The sequence below is a fragment of the Mesoplodon bidens genome, assembly GCF_964165515.1.
Source record: "Mesoplodon bidens genome assembly, chromosome: 4".
NCBI lineage: Eukaryota > Metazoa > Chordata > Mammalia > Artiodactyla > Ziphiidae > Mesoplodon > Mesoplodon bidens.
The window spans coordinates 76,513,264-76,535,476 of record NC_138160.1 but is presented as its reverse complement, the minus strand read 5'-3'; the positions used below and the strand labels follow the sequence as shown (position 1 = coordinate 76,535,476).

The 22,213-nt window shown below is 38.9% G+C and overlaps 1 long non-coding RNA gene across 11 annotated transcripts in view; it reads left to right on the top strand.

The window, feature by feature from the left end:
- The window catches only part of LOC308616978, a 166,280-nt gene that overhangs the window by 136,317 nt on the left and 7,750 nt on the right, over positions 1-22,213 (top strand). For 3 of the 11 annotated variants that reach the window (XR_014015789.1, XR_014015790.1, XR_014015791.1), the window contains one exon: positions 17,801-17,924. The exons of the other annotated variants lie outside the window; for them this stretch is intronic. This is a non-coding gene — a long non-coding RNA (uncharacterized lncRNA). The remainder of the gene's footprint in view (positions 1-17,800; positions 17,925-22,213) is intronic. 11 annotated transcript variants of the gene reach the window in all.

Below are 22,213 nucleotides of genomic sequence, written 5' to 3'. Positions count from 1 at the left end.
AAGGAGATATCTAATATTTCACTACCTCTAGGAAGAGACTACTTGTCTTTTAAATATTGCTAACGTGCAGAGATTGTTGGTAAATATTGATGGACACTTAAAAAAGCATATGGAAAAATTTTTAAGTAATAGAGCAAAGTCTATATTTGGCCCAAGGGAATTCAAGGAATTCTAAGAGTGATTACCTGTAGGTAGTTAGGAAGAAATTTTTAAGGTAGCTGCAATAAAATTTAGTTTTTCTTTAGGTTTATATGTGCAACTGAAATGAGGCTTAGGAAGGCTCAGAGTGTGGAAATTCTAGTTTATGTTTATACTCATGGTAAGGGTGGCTGCTATCATTAAAATGACAAGGTCATAGTGAACTTTGTAAATTTGAGGACAGATGATGAAAAAAATGATTCAGGGTAGATAAGAGAGCAGTCAAAGGAGCAGTGTTAAAAGTATCATACTTGTGGCCACTTCAGCAGTGGTACTGAGTTAGTACCATCTAGGTACTTCTTGGAAATATCATCCGTAACATCAGAGAGAAACCCTACCTGAGCCAGGTATTATGTTCCTGTGTTTACTAAAGTTAACAACATAATTTCTATGGTATATAGTACTTCAAGGAGAACAGAATTTGAAGGTCTAGAAAACACTGTGGAACTACTGAAATTATGGAATTGTTATAAGATGTGAATAGCAGATAGATCATTTTAATTTGGCTTCAAGGGAATTGTAGTTTTCTTAAAGGAAAAAAAAAACAACAAAGGGGAACAAAATAAGTTATCTACTTTTAACCTAATTTGTGAGCTAAATACTAAAACCCTGTGAGATGAGAAATGATAAAAGAGGGAAAATTAGTGTATAAGACATGAAAGAACATTGTTTTTAGAACTGCCACAGTATATTGAAATTATAAGAGGTAGTTAAGGCATAGAGAACAGACAAAGAATGAAAATAAACTTTGTTAAAAGTTAAATTATGCATACATCAAAATGAAGAAGGGAGGGCTTCCCTGGTGGCGCAGTGGTTGAGAGTCCGCCTGACGATGCAGGGGACACGGGTTCGTGCCCCGGTCCGGGAAGATCCCACATGCCGCCGAGCAGCTAGGCCCGTGAGCCATGGCCGCTGAGCCTGCGCGTCCGGAGCCTGTGCTCCGCAATGGGAGAGGTCACAACAGTGAGAGGCCCGCGTACCGCAAAAAAAAAAACAACAAAAAAACACAATTGGTATAAAAATGACTTTTTCTTAGATTTTCGGAGAAATATAAATTTAAAAAGGAATGTTAAATGGAGAATTATCTGTAATTTTAATCTTTATGGGTATGGTATGAAAGTAGGTAGAAGTAAACCGAGGAGGAAAGCATGTTGACAAAAGGAACTGTTATTCTTGGCAGTGTATAAACAGGGTGCTTTGTAAAGTTCTGCCATAGAACCACCAATGCAACGGTTCTGTGCAATGCAGCATCAGTGGTAGCTGGAATAAAGGAATAGGAGAATGGATCATTTAATGACCACTTATAATAGTTATTACCCTCTGAGTTATGTTAAGGGCAACCAAATCCAGCACTCCAGGGCACAAGATGCTTGGCTAAAGGAGTTGGGACGAAGTTGTTCTTGTTGGTGTACCTTTGTTTGGCTATTCAGGGACCCTTTTTTCTCCAGGTATTATCTACTGCTGTCTGTAGAACTCAGACATGGAGGGCTCAGTGGTTTGCTGGTCTTTAGAACATCCTGTATTTTAATGATCATGATAAATGTTTGGAGAATATAGAAATGTTGGTGCTTCAGTGGAATTAATGACCACATCTGTCTTTTGATTGGTGTTTTCATTTGAATCATCATTTAAATGATTTCCTCGTCACAGATTTTATTTAAAAGACTGTCTATATATAACATCTGACATTTTTGATTATTTTAACGGACTAGGTTTTAAACACTGGAACTACAGTTCTGCCCAGTGAAAAGCACAGGTGTTCTGACAAGCAATAATAGCAAATAAAATGTGGTATTTTTATTGTGTAAAATAGTATGGACACATATAGTACACACAAGGATCTAGAATATAAGGCTGTTTAACGGCAATCAAATTTTAGTAGAATTTACTTGATTGTAACGTCTTCCTTTTAGGTTGGAATATGGTTTCTTAAAGAGGATCAGACAAATTACTCATTCTGGGAACAAAGACTTTTGAAAGCTGACAGCTTACTGGCAGTTATGATGAGCATTTATTTCAGGCTTATAAAACATATTAATCAAACTTGTTCACAGTATGGTGGTCCAAAGAGGGGTTATATTATTTTTGAGAGATACTTTAAATAACTGGAGAGCACTGGTAACATATTTTCCATGAATACAAAGCTACAATGTTTTTTCTTCTTCTAGATGAGTAAATACTTTTCTCGGGTTTAAAAAATGAAGAGTACTGCAGGAATCTGTTTATTACAAGACTATTTGCAAAAGACCTATGCACCATTCATTGAACCTTGAAAAACACTTGAAAATATGGGTTGCATTTGCAAACTTCAGTGTATGACATGGAAAGCTGGCAAGCTGCCTGGCTTCTACTTAAAGGATTGTCATTCTGGGAAAAATAAATTTCTCTAACTAGACAAAAGTCAATGTTTTCATGTTTTACTGCAATCAAACTGATAGAGCTGACAATTTAATGTCTCAACACTTAAAATATCTGGGGATAATCAGTTACCTCAATCAATCATAAACACAAATCCTTCTATTTTCGAAGCTTGTGTATCTGTGACTAAAGATATAAGACCGTTTGGTGAGTCCCTTTCCCCACAACACCCCGTCATCTACCCCCACCATCCTCCTAATATTCCTGATCTGTCTTTATCTATGCAGATATGTGTACACATTATGCATCTGGAAATAACTTTTAACAACTCAAGTGTGATCAAATTTAGAAACTTTTCTTTCACTGTCCTGTTTTATTTAATTTTTATGGGTAGTTTATAGAATGTATGCCTGTCAAAAATGTGGAACTGTGCTGGCGTTCCCACTGAAGACATCATTATGAGTGAAAAAGTGCTCAAGGCTTTTTCAAAGTGGGTGCTGAAATGTACATTTCCTTCCTCTGACTCCAGGGGATGCTGGTAGCTACCCCAAACAGACAGGTATTTTGGGGTCAAATCCTGTAGGGCCAGGCCCTTAGGATTTCCTGGCAAGCACACTGAACATCTCAATTCTGGAAACTAATCATAATAATGATGATGATAAAGCAAGGGAGGCAGTGACAACAACATAAAAAGCCGCCTGAGGAATTGGATTCCAGGTAGCTCTAGATTTGGCGGAGCTGACAGGTTCAGTTCACTAAGCTTTGGTATTGATAATGACGGGAAACTTCAGACAGTTTTAGAGATCTGTTTCTATTAAGCTATGCCGTGGTGTTTCTGCAACTTGAGAACAAGTTTACTGGGGCACACCATTCTTCTTTCAACATGGTAAGAATTGATGTGATTGGTGCTACATTCCTAACAGATAATTACTCTGAGCACTCTGTAAGCCAGATTCCTTGTTTGAAGTATTCTTTTCTGTATTTTTTATGTATGGTGTATATGTGGGTATATGTATATATAGACAAACGCATTCACCACCACTGCCTCCTTTTTGTTTCTTTGATTATGTAGGGCTTTGCAGTCAAACTAAGTAGAGTTTTAGGACCCTTGGGGTAGCATCTTTTAGTTCTGCATCAGGCTGCGTTGCAAACAGTCAGTCTTGTTCTTGCACTCACTTGGCGGAAGTGCCATGACACGACTTGTGCAGTGCTTTGCTCTTGCCATGAAGCCTGGGTGACAAAAGTTTTTACAAGAAGCTGACTGTATTTGAGGTTATGAATATGCAATGACTCTCATTAGTATTGAAGCACCAGAACAGGGGCTGACATCCCCCGCCACTTTGAGTTGCTGCAGAATCGGCTAATGAATTGTCTTGCTCTTTCATGCACACAGTCTGCTGTTGTGGCTTCTAAGTTCCAAGGGGAGTTGCCCAGTTTGAGTAGACCATTGACTGCAGAAATTAATTGTCAGGAACTACTCTTGATTTTGTGAAATACTATTTAGACAGTGCCTTAGCTGGTCAAAACAGAAAAGCTATAAGCTTTGTATAAGATAGTATCATGAATAGGAAAATTTAGAAAGAGACATGAGAATGTATGTATGTTCTTATATACACAACTGTGTATAGATATGCTTCCATCCTGGATTACTGTACAGTAAGTATATCTAAATATAGATGAAATCAAGTAATAGAAATCTGACATTTTGTTCATTGGTCTATTATTCTTCCATACAGAACAAACAGAGATGATAGAAAATTCCCCAAATGAATAGGGTTGAAACACAAAGCTATTCCATCAACTCTTTACCATATTCTTTCTTTCTTTTTTATTCCTGGGTCTCTGCCAAACATTTTGCAGCTCATACACATACCATCTTTCATGAATATGTTACTGATAAGGATATGTTTCTAGCCACTGATTAAGATATCTGAGCTGATTTGCAGTGTGTAAGAAAATGCAAAAGTGCTCAGACATCATCTAGAATGGTCCCTTTTCAATAGGATAAATTAAGTGTGTTTTTCCACACCCCTTCTCCCTTGAAATTTCCTTTCAACTAAAAGAGAACTTCTGTGGCTTGCTGCAGATTGTAAAGAATGGATTGAATTGAAATGGATAATATATGCTAAAAGGTAAGGGATATGTTGTAAGCTGTGCAAATAAGGCAGTGAACAAAGGGTAAGTCCTTATATTAAAGTGCTTGCTCTACACATTTATTTAATGAAAAGGCATCCCTTGCACAGAAACAGATATGTTATTTTTGTAGAGCTTTAGGGGGTAGTGTTACTATAATTGTCATATCTCAATGGAAACAAGAAAAAAAGCAAAGCCCAAGAATGTATACATATAAGAGTACCAAGTATGAATGTAGCTTAAAATAAATGCAGTCTGACAAAAGTGGCTTAAGTATCATATATCAAACACTTGTTACCTCTGCTGGCCTTAGTGACTTCACATGACTAAGACCAAATCAGTGATAAAATCTCAAGGAAGATGAAACCAGTGTAGGCCTTTGCAAAGACCATCAGTCATTCCACAGAGCTGTGATATTTGTTCATGTAATCCTTGGCTTCCCATTTAATGGACATGATACACCATCCACTCCTAGACCAAAGCCATCAAGGGAAATCTTTTTCTTTTCTTTCTTTCTTTTTTTTTTTTAAATTGGACACAGGGGAGACAGCTTTGTTCAAGATGGCAGAGTAGAAGGATGTGCTCTCGCTCCCTTTTGCAAGAACACAGGAATCACAACTAACTGCTGAACAGTCATCGACAGGAAGACACTGGAACTCACCAAAAAAGATACCCCACATCCAAAGACAAAGGAGAAGCCACAAGGAGATGGTAGGAGGGGTGCAATCACAATAAAATCAAATCCCATAACCGCTGGGTGGGTGACTCACAAACTGGAGAACAATTATGTCACAGAAGTCCACCCATTGGAGTGAAGATTCTGAGCCCCATGTCAGGCTTCCCAACCTGGGGGTCTGACAATGGGAGGAGGAATTCCCAGAGAATCAGACTTTGAAGGCTAGTGGGATTTGATAGCAGGACTTCGACAGGACCGGGGGAAACAAAGACTCCACCCTTGGAGGGCACACACAAAGTAGTGTGTGCATCAGGACTCAGGGGAAGGAGCAGTGCCCACATAGGAGACTGAATCAGACCTACCTGCCAGTGTTGGAGGGCCTCCTGCAGAGGCGGGAGGTAGCTGTGGCTCACTGTGGGGACAAGGACACTGGCAGCAGAAGTTCTGGGAGGTACTCCTTGGCATGAGCCCTCCCAGAGTCTGCCATTAGCCCCACCAAAGAGCCTGTAGCCTCCAGTGCTGTGTTGCTTCAGGCCAAACAACCAACAGGGAGGGAACTCAGCTCCACCCATCAACAGACAAGCAGATTAAAGTTTTACTGAGCTGTGCCCACCAGAGCAACACCTGGCTATACCCACCACCAGTCCCTCCCATCAGGAAGCTTGCACAATCCTCTTAGATAGCCTCATCCATGAGAGGACAGACAGCAGAAGCAAGAAGAACTACAATCCTGCAGCCTGTGGAACGAAAACCACATCCACAGAAAGATAGACAAAATGAAAAGGCAGAGGACCATGTGCCAGATGAAGGAACAAGATAAAACCCCAGAAAAGCAATTAAATGAAGTGGAGATAGGCAACCTTCTAGAAAAAGAATTCAGAATAATGATAGTGAAGATGATCCAGGATCTTGGAAAAAGAATGGAGGAAAATCAAGAAGATGCAAGAAATGTTTAACAAAGACCTAGAAGAATTAAAGAACAAACAAACAGAGATGAACAATACAATAACTGAAATGAAAAATACACTAGAAGGAATCAATAGCAGAATAACTGAGGCAGAAGAATGGATAAGTCACCTGGAAGACAGAATGGTGGAAATCATTGCTGTAGAACAGAATAAAGAAAAAAGAATGAAAAGAAAGGAAGACAGCCTAAGAGACCTCTGGGACAACATTAAACACCACAACATTTGCATTATAGGGGTCCAGGAGGAGAAGAGAGAGAGAGAAAGGACCCAAAAAAATATTTGAGGAGATTATAGTCAAAAACTTCCCTAACATGGGAGAGGAAATAGCCACTCAAGTCCAGGATGCGCAAAGAGTCCCAGGCAGGATAAACCCAAGGAGAAACATGCCAAGACACACAGTAATCAAACTGACAAAATTAAAGACAAAATTTATTAAAAGCAACAAGGGAAAAATGACAAGTAACGTACAACGGAACTCCCATAAGGTTAACAGCTGATTTCTCAGCAGAAACTCTGCAAGCCAGAAGGGAGTGTCATGATATATTTAAAGTGATAAAAGGAAAGAACCTACAACCAGGAATACTCTATCCATCAAGGCTCTCACTCAGATTTGATGGAGAAATCAAAAGCTTTACAGACAAAGGCAAAAGCTAAGAGAATTCAGCACCACCAAACCAGCTCTACAACAAATGCTAAAGAAACTTCTCTAAGTAGAAAACACAAGAGAAGAAAAGCACCTACAAAAACAAACCCAAAAGAATTTTAAAAAATGGTAATAGGAACATACATATCAATAATTACCTTAAATGTGAATGGATTAAATGCTCCAACCAAAAGATGCAGACTGGCTGAATGGATACAAAAACAAGACCCATATATATGCTGTCTACAAGAGACCCACTTCAGACCTAGGGACACATACAGAGTGAAAGTGAGGGGGTGGAAAAATGTATTCCATGCAAATGGAAATCAAATGGAAGCTGGAGTAGCAATACTCATATCAGATAAAATAGACTTTAAAATAAAGAATGTTATAAGAGACAAGGAAGGACACTACATAATGATCAAGTGATCAATCCAAGAAGAAGATATAACAATTATATATGCACCCAACGTAGGAGCACCTGAATACATAAGGCGAACGCTAAGAGCTATAAAAGAGGAAATCGACAGTAACACAATAATTGTGGGGGACTTTAACACCTCACTTACACCAATGGACCCATCATCCAGACAGAAAATAAGGAAACACAAGCTTTAAATGACACAACAGACCAGATAGATTTAATTGATATTAATAGGACATTCCATCTGAAAACAGCAGATTACACTTTCTTCTCAAGTACACACAGAACATTCTCCAGGATAGATCACATCTTGGGTCACAAATCAAGCCACAGTAAATTTAAGAAAATTGAAATCATATCAAGCATCTTTTCCAACCACAACACTATGAGATTACAAATGAATTACAGGGGAAAAAAACGTAAAAAACACAAACACATGGAGGCTAAACAATACGTTACTAAATAACCAAGAGATCGCTGAAGAAATCAAAGAGGAAATAAAAAAATACTGAGAGACCAATGACAATGAAAACATGATGATCCAAAACGTATGGGATGCAGCAAAAGCAGTTCAAAGAGGGAAGTTTATAGCAATACAATCCTACCTTAAGAAACAAGAAAAATCTGAAACAATCTAACCTTACGCCTAAAGGAACTAGAGAAAGAAGAAAAAACAAAACCCAAAGTTAGTAGAAGGAAAGAAATCATAAAGATCAGAACAGAAATACATGAAATAGAAACAAAACAATAGCAAAGATCAGTAAAACTAAAAGCTGGTTTTTGAGAAGATAAACAAAATTGATGAACCTAGCCAGACTCATCAAGAAAAAGAGAGAGAGGACTCAAATCAATAAAATCAGAAATGAAAAAGAAGTTACAATGGACAATGCAGAAATACAAAATATCCTAAGAGACTACTACAAGCAACTCTATGCCAGTAAAATGGACAACCTGGAAGAAATGGACAAATTCTTAAAAAGGTATAACCTTCCAAGACTGAACCAGGAAGAAATAGAAAATAGGAACAGACCCATCACAAGTAATGAAACTGAAACTGTGATTAAAAATCTTCCAACAAACGAAAGTCCAGGACCAGATGGCTTCACAGGTGAATTCTATCAAATATTTAGAGAAGAGCTAACACCCATTCTTCTCAAACTCTTTCAGAAAACTGCAGAGGAAGGGAAGGAACACTCCCAAACTCATTCTACGGGACCACCATCACTGTGATACCAAAAGCAGACAAAAGTACCACCAAAAACAAAATCTACAGACCAATATCACTAATGAACATAGATGCAAAAATCCTCATCAAAATACTAGCAAACAGGATCCAGCAACACATTAAAAGGATCATACATCATGATAAAGTGGGATTTATTCCAGGGATGCAAGGATTCTTCATTATACACAAATCAGTCAATATGGTGATACACCCTATTAACAAGTTGAAGAATAAAAACCATATGATCATCTCAGTAGATGCAGAGAAAGCTTTTGACAAAATTCAACACCCATTTATGATAAAAGCTCTCCAGAAAGTGGGCATAGAGGGAACCAACCTCAACATAATAAGGGCCATATATGACAAACCCACAGCAAACACCATTCTCAATGGTGAAAAACTGAAAGCATTTCCTCTAGGATCAGGAACAAGACAAGGATGTCCACTCTCGCCACTATTATTCAACATAGTTTTGGAAGTCCTAACCTTGGCAGTCAGAGAAGAAAAAAAAATTAAAAGAATCCAAATTGGAAAATAAGAAGTAAAACTGTCACTGTTTTCAGATGACATGATACTATACATAGAGAATCCTAAAGATGCCACCAGAAAACTACTAGAGCTAATCAATGAATTTGGTAAAGTTTCAGGATACAAAATTAATGCACAGAAATCTCTTGAATTCCTATACACCAACAATGAAAGATCAGAAAGAGAAATTAAGGAAACAATTCCATTCACCATTGCAACAAAAAGAATAAAATACCTAGGAATAAACCTACCTAAGGAGGTCAAAGACCTGTACTCAGAAAACCGTAAGACACTGATGAAAGAAATCAAAGATGATACAAACAGATGGAGAGATATACCATGTTCTTGGATTGGAAGAATCAATACTGTGAAAATCACTATACTACCCAAAGCAAACTACAGATTCAGTGCAATCCCTATCAAATTACCAATGGCATTTTTTACAGAACTAGAAGAAAAATTCTTAAAATTTGTATGGAGACACAAAAGACCCCGAATAGCCAAAGCAATCTTGAGGGGAAAAAGTGGAGCTGGAGGAATCAGACTTCCCAACTTCAGACTATACTAAAAACCTACTGTAATCAAGACAATATGATACTGGCACAAAAATAGAAATATAGATCAGTGGAATAGGTTAGATAGCCCAGAGATAAACCCATGCACCCATGCTCAACTAATCTATGATAAAGGAGGCAAGGATATACAATGGAGAAAAGACAGTCTCTTCAATAAGTGGTGCTGGGAAAACTGGACAGCTACATGTAAACGAATGAAATTAGAACACTCCCTAACACCATACACAAAAATAAACTCAAAATGGATTAAAGACCTAAATGTAAGACCAGACACTATAAATCTTTTAGAGGAAAACATATGCAGAACACTCTTTGACATAAATCACAGCAAGATCTTTTTTGACCCACCTCTTAGAGTAATGGAAATTAAAACAAAAATAAACAAATGGGACCTAATTAAACTTAAAAGCTTTTGCACAGCAAAGGAAACTATAAACAAGATGAAAAGACACCCTCAGAATGGGAGAAAATATTTGCAAATGAATCAATGGACAGAGGATTAATCTCCAAAATATATAAACAGCTCATGCAGCTCAATATTAAAAAAATAAATAACCCAATGAAAAAATGGGCAGAAGACCTAAATAGACATTTCTCCAAAGAAGACATACAGATAACCAGGAGGCACATGAAAAGCTTCTCAACATCACTAATTATTAGAGAAGTGCAAATCAAAACTACAATGAGGTATCACCTCACACTAGTTAGAATGGGCATCATCAGAAAATCTACAAGTAACAAATGCTGGAGGGAATGTGGAAAAAAGGGAACCCTGCTGTACTGTTGGTAGGAATGTAAATTGATACAGCCACTTTGGAGAACAGTATAGAGGTTCCTTAAGTAACTAAAAATAGAATTACCATATGACCCATCAATCCCACTACGTGGCATATACCCAGAGAAAACCATAATTCAAAAACACACATACACCCCAATGTTCACTGCAGCACTATTTACAATAGACAGGTCATGGACACAACCTAAATGCCCATCGACAGAAGAATGGATAAAGAAGATGTGGTGCATATATACAATGGAATACTACTCAGCCATAAAAAGGAACGAAATTGGGTCATTTGTAGAGATGTGGATGGACCTAGAGACTGTCATACAGCTTGAAGTAAGTCAGAAAGAGAAAAATGAGCATCATATATTAATGCATATATGTGCAATCTAGGAAAATGGTACAGATGAACTGGTTTGCAAGGCAGAAATAGAGACACAGATGTATAGAGCAAACCTATGGACACCGAGGGGGCAAGCGGGGGAGGGGTGGAGGTGGGATGAATTGGGAGATTGGGATTGACATATATACACTAATATGTATAAAATAGATAACTAATAAGAACCTGCTGTTTAAAAAATAAAATTAAGGGGCTTCCCTGGTGGCGCAGTGGTTGAGAGTCCGCCTGCCGATGCAGGGGACATGGGTTCGTGCCCCAGTCCGGGAGGATCCCGCATGCCGTGGAGCGGCTGGGCCCGTGGGCCATGGCCACTGGGCCTGCACATCCGGAGCCTGTGCTCTGCGACGGGAGAGGCCACAGCAGTGAGAGTCCTGTGTCCCGCAAAAAAATTAATAAATAATAAATAAATAAAATTAAGAATAATTGGACACAGGGAAGACCAATCATATCTGATCACATAACAAGCTACTAAATTATTCAATTTAATTCCTAAATTTGCATTCTTGTTGCATTTTACTGTCAGTATAGGGCTTTAAAAACTTCCTGTTTTAAGGCGCCTATATAATCAGAAGTAAAGTACCTTTATAATCACTCACAAGAATTTTCTGATTTCTCTGTGCTGTTTTCCTAGGTATCCAAACATTAGAAAAGGTCTACTTGTTATGTTGAAATAAAGTATTCAACTCATACAGAACACATTCAGATTTTAAAATATAAAAGTGGAAAAAGTTTAGCTGAAACAATTATATATAAGCATAAAGTGTTCAAATTTAATGGAAATATTAACCAATATCTGTTACTATGAATATGAGAATCACAGTATAAGTGAAAATACTTTAGTTTTAATTGCATAGTTTTAGAAAACTATGGTGGTTTTACTTTGGCTTGCAATTTGTCTCTGCATTCTAGACTTTGTGATGACTGTGAAAACATTATTTATGAAAGGTTTATTCAAATATAATTTGGTGCTTATTGCTTTTATCAAATATTGGAGTCTAATGAAATAAAATGCAAGGTACTTGTGCTTCTGAGTCCTTTCTGAGAATCATTTATTACACCTCCTTTTCTGTACACAACTACAATACAGTTGTAACAGCAGGCAAAACAATATGTTATGTTGTTTCTATTCATTTTAAGCTGTCCTGCTACATATTTGTAGTAGAATTTGGACACTTGCAAGGGAACAGCTAATATACATATGGATTTAGGCAATTATCTGATTCCTTTTTCTAGCTCTGTAGCCATATATATTCATAATTAATATTCTGACATAGTTTTATGAAGTGGACCAAGAATTGGAGTATTCTAAGGCAGACCAAGCACCAGGAAATCAGAGACAACTTTCTCTCCCTCCCTCTCCTTCCCTCTCCCTCCCTCTCCTATCCTCCCCCTCCCTCTCCCTCCCTCCCTCTCCCTCTCTCTCTCTCCGTGTCTCTCTCTCTCTCTCTCTCTCTCTCTCTCTCTCTCTCTCTCATACACTCACCTCACAGGGGGAAAGAATGAGAGAGGAGTTCAGCCTTTGATGAGCTTATCTAAAATTTTGCCACCATAAGTTATTTTAATTTGAACGTTTGTGTAAATTTTGTGCTTTCTGCTTTAGTATTATTTTGATTTTGATTTGTGTGTGTGTGACACCATAATTTTTCAGTTCTTAGGGTCTCTAGAGGTCTTAATCTGAACTTGAATGGACCAGTGAATTTGCCATCAGCAAATGCTACTTATACATTTTCTTGCCAGCCATAAATTAATATTTATTGAGTACAGTCTGGGTGCTGGGAGTGGGGAGAGGTGGATTAGGAGAATCCTGGGTACCAGGAAGTTTACAGTGGAGCTAGGGTGAAAGAAAGCAGGAAAATAGTGGAGATTCATTTATAGGGCTAGATATCAACAAATGTAGATTGATCTAGTGCACATTAAGTGCAGAAGTGTTCCAGAGTTGCCATTGAGGTGTGAGAACAGCCTCAGGAGGGACGACTGTAGAGACTTCTTATAGGAGGCAAGTTCCTACTTGGATTTTGGAGGTTTAAAGATTCTATTAAAATGTAGTAAATTTGGCTTAACTTTGAAACAGGACTTCAGTGTGTCTAAACTCACTTTATATTGATTTCAATGGTAACATTTTCTTTAGAAGTGATATAATTTGAAGTTTAGAATTGTGTGTTTGTAATGTGCTTTTCATTTTTTTCACTTAAAAATTGTTTCCTTGGGAGAAAAAAATCTTGTTTACCACAGCTACCCCTGTTAAATGTAGAAGGAAAAACGTGAGGGAATTAAAAAGATTAGCGTAACATCATTTTTAAAAACTCTTATTTTTCCTTAACTCTCTCCCCAGTAGTCTGGCTTGAGTATATGTATAAATGTTGACTCCATATTGATGCCCAGCAAAATTATGCAGAAATTCCTAAGTCCTGTATCATCAGGTATAGTCACTGTATACTCTGGGGGCGGGTGGGGACTTTTACTCCATCGTGGGGTCCCTGAATACTGATGCAACTGTGTAATTACTAGCCGCAGGCCTGGCTCTCAGTTAAATTGTGAAGTTTTTAAGCTATTATCCCTTTCTTTACTTCCACACTATTCTTCTTCTTACCTTTTCCCCCCAACTCTCCTCAGATGTTAACGATAAAGGCTTGAGGTTACTCCATCCCAGGTCATTTGCTTTTCTAAGAGGAGACTCTGGGGTTTGATGTGTGTGAGGTGTATGGTAAGCACTGTGCTAGGTTCTTTACATATGTTACTGCAACACAGATACCTCTGTATGGATGTAAAAGACTGGTGCAGAGAAACGTATTAAGTAAGTTGTTAGGATCACACAAATAGCTAGGTTTTGAGTCCTAGTGTTTCAGACTCCAAAGCCTATGCTCTTTGCACTACAGCAAAACATTTTAGGACCTAGGATAATCTATGCTGGAAGTTTAGGCTTTGTGCCAGTTCCACAGGAAAAATGCTTTTGACTGGGAGCATTGCCCTAGTGCCCTTCAAATTAGATGAGGTGGATCTAATTAGTCCTCCTAACTCATAAAGTCAGTTTTGTATAGTTGCATCTTAAGTCTTTAAATGTAGTCTTATTTGAGGAAGACTTTAATCTTTGTCTTGAATTTTTTCAATTAAATTCAATTTAGTGAATATTTATTGAATGCCTATTCTTTTCCAGGTACTATGCTGATGGTACAAAGACAGTCTAATTAGGGAGACATTATAAGTAGCTACAATACAATTCACTGAATGCTATAATAGATGCATATACAAGGGATCATGGAAACATACGAAGGTATAATTAATTTGAGGGAAGATGTCAGGGAATGTTATATTTGAGCAGAACTTTGAAGGACAAGAAGTAAGAATTTGCCAGAAGGAGGTTGATAATTCATTTCAGGTGATGGGAATAGCATGAGCACATGTGTGAATATGTCTGGCATGTTTGGGATGTGGTAAGAGTGGTAGATTGTAAAAATGGTCACAAGTTCTTCCCTTTCCTGCATCCAACTCCTGGAAATGTGATACTGAAAATCCTTCCATTAAGAAGTGGAGTCTGTTTCCCCATCAGTGAATTTGGGTTGATCATGTGACTGACTTTGGCCAATGGACATTAGTAAATATGAAACCAGCAGAGACTTGAGAAGTGCTTGTGCAGTGGGGCTTCTGTACTTGGAACCCTGAGATCATATTGTGAATGAGCCCAGCTTATCCCGCTGGAGGATAAGTAGCCACCTGAAGGAGAGCAGAGGCTCTGGCTGATAGTCTGCTAAGCACTAGACCTGTGAGTGAGATCATCTTGGGTTATTTAGTTACCAGCTAATCCACCATTGACCATGGACACAGGGAGAGTCCTGGGGAAATCTGTTGTCAGCCTGGACAGGATGACCCACCTAAGTTACACAATTATGAACAAAATTAAATGTTTTACCCATTAGGTTTGGGGTGTTTTGTATCAGCTAAGCTAATCCACAAAAGGTCTGAGTAAAGTGCAGGGAATGTAGGAAGAAGAAGTAGCTGAAGATGATGTGTAACGTTTACAATATCACGTTAAGAAGTTTGGACCTATTTTGTAGGACTAAGCTTCCCAATACTTCACTGACTCGTGTACCACTTTTATCTTTTAAAAAATGTCTGGGGCTTCCCTGGTAGCTCAGTGGTTAAGAATCCACCTGCCAATGCAGGGGACACAGGTTCGAGCCCTGGTCCGGAAAGATCCCACATGCTGTGGAGCAACTAAGCCCGTGTGCCACAACTACTGAGCCTGCGCTCTAGAGCCCATGTGCCACAACTACTGAGCCCATGTGCCACAACTACTGAAGCCTGCGTGCCTACAGCCCTTGCTCTGCAACAAGAGAAGCCACTGCAATGAGAAACCTGTGCACAGCAATGAAGAGTAGCCCTGCTCACCGCAACTAGAGAAAGCCACGTACAGCAACAAAGAACTGAAGCAGCCAAAAGTAAATAAATAAAATAAATAAATTTTTAAAAATGCCTGCATACTCCGAGTTAGATTTTTATTTAAATTGTCCAATTTTTATACAACAATTTACTTTAAATTCAAACTTAATATTAACTTAAAATCCCAATTCGATGTGTTAATTCTACTTTTTTTAAACCTATTAAAAATATAAATATATAAAAAGTTGGCCTATTTGGTATCAAAAATCATCTTGTATATTTTGAGTGCTGCATTCTAGGATCTCCTGCTATAATCAGTAGGAATCAGGATCATGAGGAGAATAATTTGGAGTGGAGAGGCTGCTGGTAGGGAGGACTGAGGAGGCTGCTGCGGAGGCCCAGATGGGGTCTGGCACATGTGACAAACTAAGATGTGTCCTTGAGGAAGAAGAGGAAGTGTCTGGAAACAGATTTGTTGTATGTGGGGTGGGAATGGGGGATGTGAAGTATCCACTGAGTGGATACTAGTAAGAAAGGGAAGAGAAGAAAAAAAATAAAGGTAATAGATCTGATGTTGCACTTACTGAGTGTGACTTAATAGGTCATTTGAAAACAGAGGCCCACCAGGCATTTGCACATGTAAAATGTTTTTTTGAGCCATGTGGCTTGTGGGATCTTAGTTTCCCCACCAGGGACTGAACCCGGGCCACTGCAGTGAAAGTGCCGAGTCCTAACCACTGGACCTCCAGGGAATTCCCTTAAAATGTTATTTTTGAAATCATCAACATACAGGTGGTAATATCATCAAGAGGAAATGTTTAGTCCAGAGATCTTCAGCTTATTCTTGTTTGTTTTTTTTCATCCCCAAACTTTTATGGGATATGATTTACTCCAACTAGGAATAGTGAGTGATTCACATAGGTAATGATTCCCAAACGGGGGTGGAAAGTACCTGTATAGTTTTAAAAAATGTCCCCCATACTATTTTGATATACTACCCTTCACTCCTCCTTGATTTAGTGGGAGATGAGGACAGGGCTGTGGAAAAGGAATTAGTGAAAAGGGACAGAGCAGGCTAAGAAGTAGACTCCTCTAAGAGGGAGAGAACTTTTACATATGTGAAGGAACTTTAAGATGAAGGGACAAGCCATGGTACTAAATTCTGCAGAGAAATCCAGTAGTTTGAAGATTATTCTTTAAGCAAAACTGGTTTATCACAGTATATAATACTTGGCATATAATAGGAGTGCAGTAAATATTTGGGTAAATGATTTATGTAGAACTGTTTTGTGTTTGAAAAGCTTCACAAGCCTTAAATATTCAAGTCAGGATATGTAATTGTACTGCTTTGGGCTCCAAAATCAATGTGGGTTTTAAAAATTTTGTTTCTCTGTCCATGATCAGTGACTTAGATATATGCCCACTAGGGCGCCATAGTCCTGATCTCAGTGCAGAACAATGTTCGAGGCTGTTTTCAAGAAATACTGTCAGTCAGCATCCTTGTTACGGCCACTGTACGCTTAGCCCTCCTAACCTTTACCACCTATGGCTCCCAGGAGTAAATTGTGTGTCTTATGATGGTTTGGGTTGATGGAGTGAATATACTTGACTGGCAGAACAGGAACGCCATTGGCCTGTCTGGCTCTCAGGTGATTTTTACATTCATAATAGCAGCTTCTTTTATTACTGTGATTATTCTTAAAATGACATGAATTTCTACCAGATCAGGACAGCAGTTTCCTCAGACCATGATTTGGTGCTGATGCGGGATACTCAGAGCACGCTCAGCAGTACACACTGGTTTGACATCTGGCATCCATGACTCCTGTGAGATTGGCTTCCCTCTAGATGTGCCCTGAAAGCATCCCTGCTGTGCCCCTTCTGTCCAAGTGTAAACGCATCACAGGAAACGAACAAGTAAAGATTCAAGTTTTATGGAAGGAATCGAGAACCCCTCACCCAGCTGAAAACCCGGGTTTTGGTGTCCAGGAAATTTGACCAGCCGTTTGGGTAGAGGCTGTTGTCTGTGGCACCTTAGTCCCCTTCTCCTTCTAAGCTTCCCACATGCTGTCCATAGCCTCTATTCTAAGTCATCCAGCTGAGGAAAATTGCTTCAGGACCTTTAAAATGTGAAATAACGGTTGTCTTTTACTGTGGATTCATTAGTGCAGCTGGATTTAGTTATTTACAGTTGTAAATTTGGCACTGTTTTTACTGAGGTAGGGGACTCTTTAAAATAATTGAAGCAGTCTAAAGCTAAACCTATAAATAATTATTCATTTCCACTTGTTTTAATATGGAGATAAAAATATTAAAATGATTAAAGAAAATAGGTATATAACAAGGGAGTTAAGACACCAAAGTAAAAGTAAGAGGAAGAAGCCTTTTCACATTTCCCTTGCGACTGTCTTCCCAATTCCATTTTCGCTCCAGTCTAATGAATGTATTTTAAATAAAATTCACATACTCTCTTTGCTCTCTGTCTTCCTACTACTACAAATATCGGCTCAGCCCCTCTTTCAGATCCACTTCAAGGAAATGCAGACTTGAAAAACTCTCCCCCATGGTTTTGTCTGAACTAGCTGCCGTTCTGCAGCACACTGGATCCAGTTGCTGGAGTGGGGGAGCCCGAGAGGTGAGTGAGTGAACGAGCGAGCAAGAGCGGCCACTTAGCTGAGTGAGTCAGGCGGGCCTGTGTGAAAGGATGTAGGTGAGCCAGAGACTAATGGGAAAAATAGGGGTCTTCATGAATTTTGATGTGGGGAAATCTGAAAGGTTCTTCTGCGTGCCAGGGTATTTGAATATTTGGGAAACAGCTGGCTGGGCTTTGGGAGAGTGCCTCCTGATTCGCCTCGTCAGATGTTCAAAGATAAAATGAGGCAGCCAGCACGCCAGCACATAGCTCATATAGCCTTGCAGTCAGTTTTGAATTTAGATTTGAATTGTGATATCAATGTCATGGTGGCACATGCTTTGAGAAGGTACTTACAGAGAATAATTGAAAGATTCAGTGTGAAGCTTCTGAAAGTTGTAATTTAAAGTTCCAGAAGCCTCCATATTACTCTCACCATTAAAATTTAAAATGACAGCAGCCCAATTATGTATGGTTATTTTCTTAAATAAAATCATATTTCTACCCCAAGTGAAAGATTCATTGCTGCCCATTAATCTCTGTCAGGAGAACCAATCTCAATTGCGTCCAGTGTTAGCAGCTAAGATGGCTCGCTTTATCCTGGAGACAATGAAGCGACTGGGGGAAGCCGAGCTCTGGAAGTCCTCTGGAGGAGCTGGACTTGCAGCAGGCTGATTTGCATGATAATCACCATTATGGATCCTCTCTGGTGCCAGCCTCCACACTTAACCAAGTGCCGTATAACTTTAGTAGCAGCCGAGAAGCCCAAGTAAGGGCTGTAACACACGTTTTACAAAACCTGAATGATGTCAAAAACTGCTAGTTAAGAGAGGGCAGCTGGTTGTAAAACTAAACCACACTGAGGCATGGAGACTAGGAATGTAACTTAAAAACCTGATGAAGGATATAACTTCGGGGACTGTTGAAAGATATAAAGCTTTTCCATCTTTTTTTAAACTCACAGAAAACTGTTTACCAGAAGAATCTGTTTACCAGAAGGACTTTTGTGGCCATTGAAACCATGGCATGAAAATAGATCAGTGAAAACAGAAACTTTTTCCAATGCAGAAATTTTAGTCTCTATCAATTAAAAGTATGGAGCCAGACTTTTAGACTATGAATCTTTCCACCAGTTTCTTTGGTCTGTTTCATTTTACTTTATACTGTGCTGTGATTTGGGGAATATAGTGTAATGGTAGCAGAATTGCAATGAAAAATTGCATGGGGCTGGTCAAGCTTAAACCATTGTTATTCATTAAAACCTTTATTCCTTAGTGTTCCCAGGGACAAAGGAGCACGTGAATCAGTAATATTATGATGCATGATGTTGAATGATATAGAGTAGATATACATCAGTGTAATCTAAGCAGTGTCTTATAAATAATAGATCACATAATTTCTCAAAGGTTTCACAGTATGATAAAACATTTACAGGTAGGTCTTGGTTCTTCTGAGTTTTGTCATGACTTTAGTACAGCCAGTCCTGTGGCAGTTTGCAAGTTTAATTTTGTTGTCTGGCTGTAGCCCTAGAATCTCTCTACCTTTTTATATAGCTGATCCTGTGTTATGAACTCAATTTTTTCCTTCAACTCTGCCTCAAATCACTGTGGCTTTTCCTCTTTCTTCCCTTTTATTTATGTCTCAGTAAGAGGCATCCAACTTCACTTGTGTCTGTGATTCCACCACTGTGCTTACATTCTTGCTGTAAATTATTTTGAGTTTTCTACTTTCCACATTTGACATTTTGTTGGCTTCATCCTTAAAAAAAAAAAAAAAAACCATTCCTAAATTCCCTACTCTGTTTCCTTTCTTTCAGTTCTTCCTGACTTGTCTACTCTCTTGCTTCTGGCTTCTCACCATTTACTCTTTAACCTATTGCAAGGTAGATTGAGCCACCACCACTACTATTTTCTCAGACAAAGATTATACTCCTTCTTAACAGACCACTTATCTCACTCTGCCCTAGAAGAAGACCAACTTACCTAATGGGTAAATTTGGAGTAAATAAGTGAGCCAGCTCAGCTTACTGCCACCCTCCTTCTAGCTGTAGAAGGGCCTGCCTACTGAGAGCCACATTCTCCCTGAGGCTGGGAGCCCACCCCAGCCCAGCACTGGCTTGGCTTGTGGAGATGGCCTGATTCTGTAGTTTAGACAGCTAGGCTTGTTTTGGCTTTCACACTAAGCTACTTCCTTCACCCTGGCCTCAATCAGTAAGTAATAAAGGTTATATTCTAGCCTCTCATCTGTTTTATTTTTGTATTACTTCTAAACTTGTTTGGAATGCAGGAGAGGAAGGGTGTCTCAATGTTGGGGAATTGCTTAGAAATCTAAATGAATACAACGATGTGTACAAGTAAAAAGTGAAAGTCCTCCTTTCCCGATCTCACTTTCCAGAGGCTTGGTTCCTCTGCCTCTCTCTCTTTCCCCACTTTGTAAGGATATAGCAAAAAGGTGGCTGTCTATAAGCCAGGAAGCAGGTCCTCACCAAGAACCAAATCTACTAGTACTTTGATCTTGGACTTGCCAGCCTCCAAAACTATGAGAAATAAATGTTGTTTTAGTCACCCAGTTCATGGTATTTCTTATAGCAGCCCAAGCTGACTTATTCTTCCTGATTTTTCTATGCATGTGCAAATATATAAGTATATAATAGAAGTATTTCTACCTGAATGTCACATAACAGAAATATACATAGCTATATATTTATACTTATAGCTCTCTAAAACAGATCTTTTTGATTCATATATTTCCATATTCTCCATATATATATTTATTTATATACATACACAGTTGTATTTTCCCCCCAAATGGTAACACACTATATGTTTTGTTCTGCGTCTTCCTTTTTTCACTGAACTCCTTTTCATGTCAAAAGAGACTGGACTTAAAAAATTGTTCACAACCTAAAAGTTGAGAGTTATGTTTTATTCAGTGGGAATTTTTAGGACTTCAAGCCCGGGAGGCAGCACTTCCAGTAACCCTGAGAGAACTGCTCCGAGGAGGAAATGGGGGATCCAGGTTACACAGAAGTTTTGTAACAAAGGGCAGGTAGTCGGAACATCAAAAGATTATTGTAAATTAAAGAAAAGCAGATATCCCAAGTTAAGGAACTTAGCGCTTTTCTTAGTATGGGAAGATGCAAGAGTCTGGGCTCACTGAAATCATTCCTCAGCTCTCCAGGGCCAGTATCCTGTGTTTTCACATCCTGAGTTTCCTCAGGGCCCAGGGTAGGCAGTGGCTACAGTCTGATGGCTGCTAGATGGCAGGTATTCTTTTCTTCCTGAGTTTCCTCAGGGCTCACGGGCTCACGTTGGAGGACTGCAGTCGCTGATGAATGTGACATCCTTTGTTTACTGATATGGCAGGAAATATTCCTTTTCTCAAGACATATCTTATTATTTTTAATGGCTACATGGTGTTCTTTGGTTGGGATGGTCCTTAATAAACCATTCTTCAACTGCTGGCCATTTAGATCATTTCACATTTTTGCAATTAAAAACAATGTTGTAGTGAACATGGTAGTGTTTTTATTTTTATAAACTTGTACTAGTATTTCTGTAGGGAAGATTCCTAGAAGTGGACTTGCTGGGTGTCTCTTAAGATTTAATTGATTAATAACAATCAGAGACTCATAGGCTGGGAAGGATTCTGAGAACTCAGGGCTTATCCCATGCTCACAGGGTAGGATGTTTTCTTCTCACTCTGACTTTGAAAAGTTCAGAGAATGAGACTCCATGTTCTTTTTCAGGAATACCTTACAATGACTTGAAATCAACTGTAAAAGAAACAGTAATAGTTATGATGCTGTGGCTGAGTGAGTTGGAAGTGAAAGTGAAAGGCAGAATCCTAAAGTAATACACACTTCGGTGAGCCCGGTTTGCACGCCAGTCAAGCAACACAAGATGCAGGATTATCAGAGTTATGGCAGTTTCAGATAGTTGGATCAATTAACATTCATATAGTAGGGAAGTTATACCTTGTACTTCATGTAGAGTAGCAATGGGAGGTTAGTTCACTCTGGGTGTCCGAGACTGCAAACCTATCCCTTAAGATGGCCCTCAGCTAACGGGCCCCTACTTTAAGCCTTGGCTCTATCACTAGGAAGCAGGTGACCTATTGAGAGTCTAGCCAGACTACACATGATCTTAAATCTGATTCCACACCCTACCCCACAGTGCATCATACCTGAACACATAGCTGGGCTGCCCTTCACCTGGGTTGTTTCGCTTATGTCCCAAGGCTGTTTCCCTTGCAGAGAGGCACGTGGCAGCTTATTTACAAGCTGACCTAAA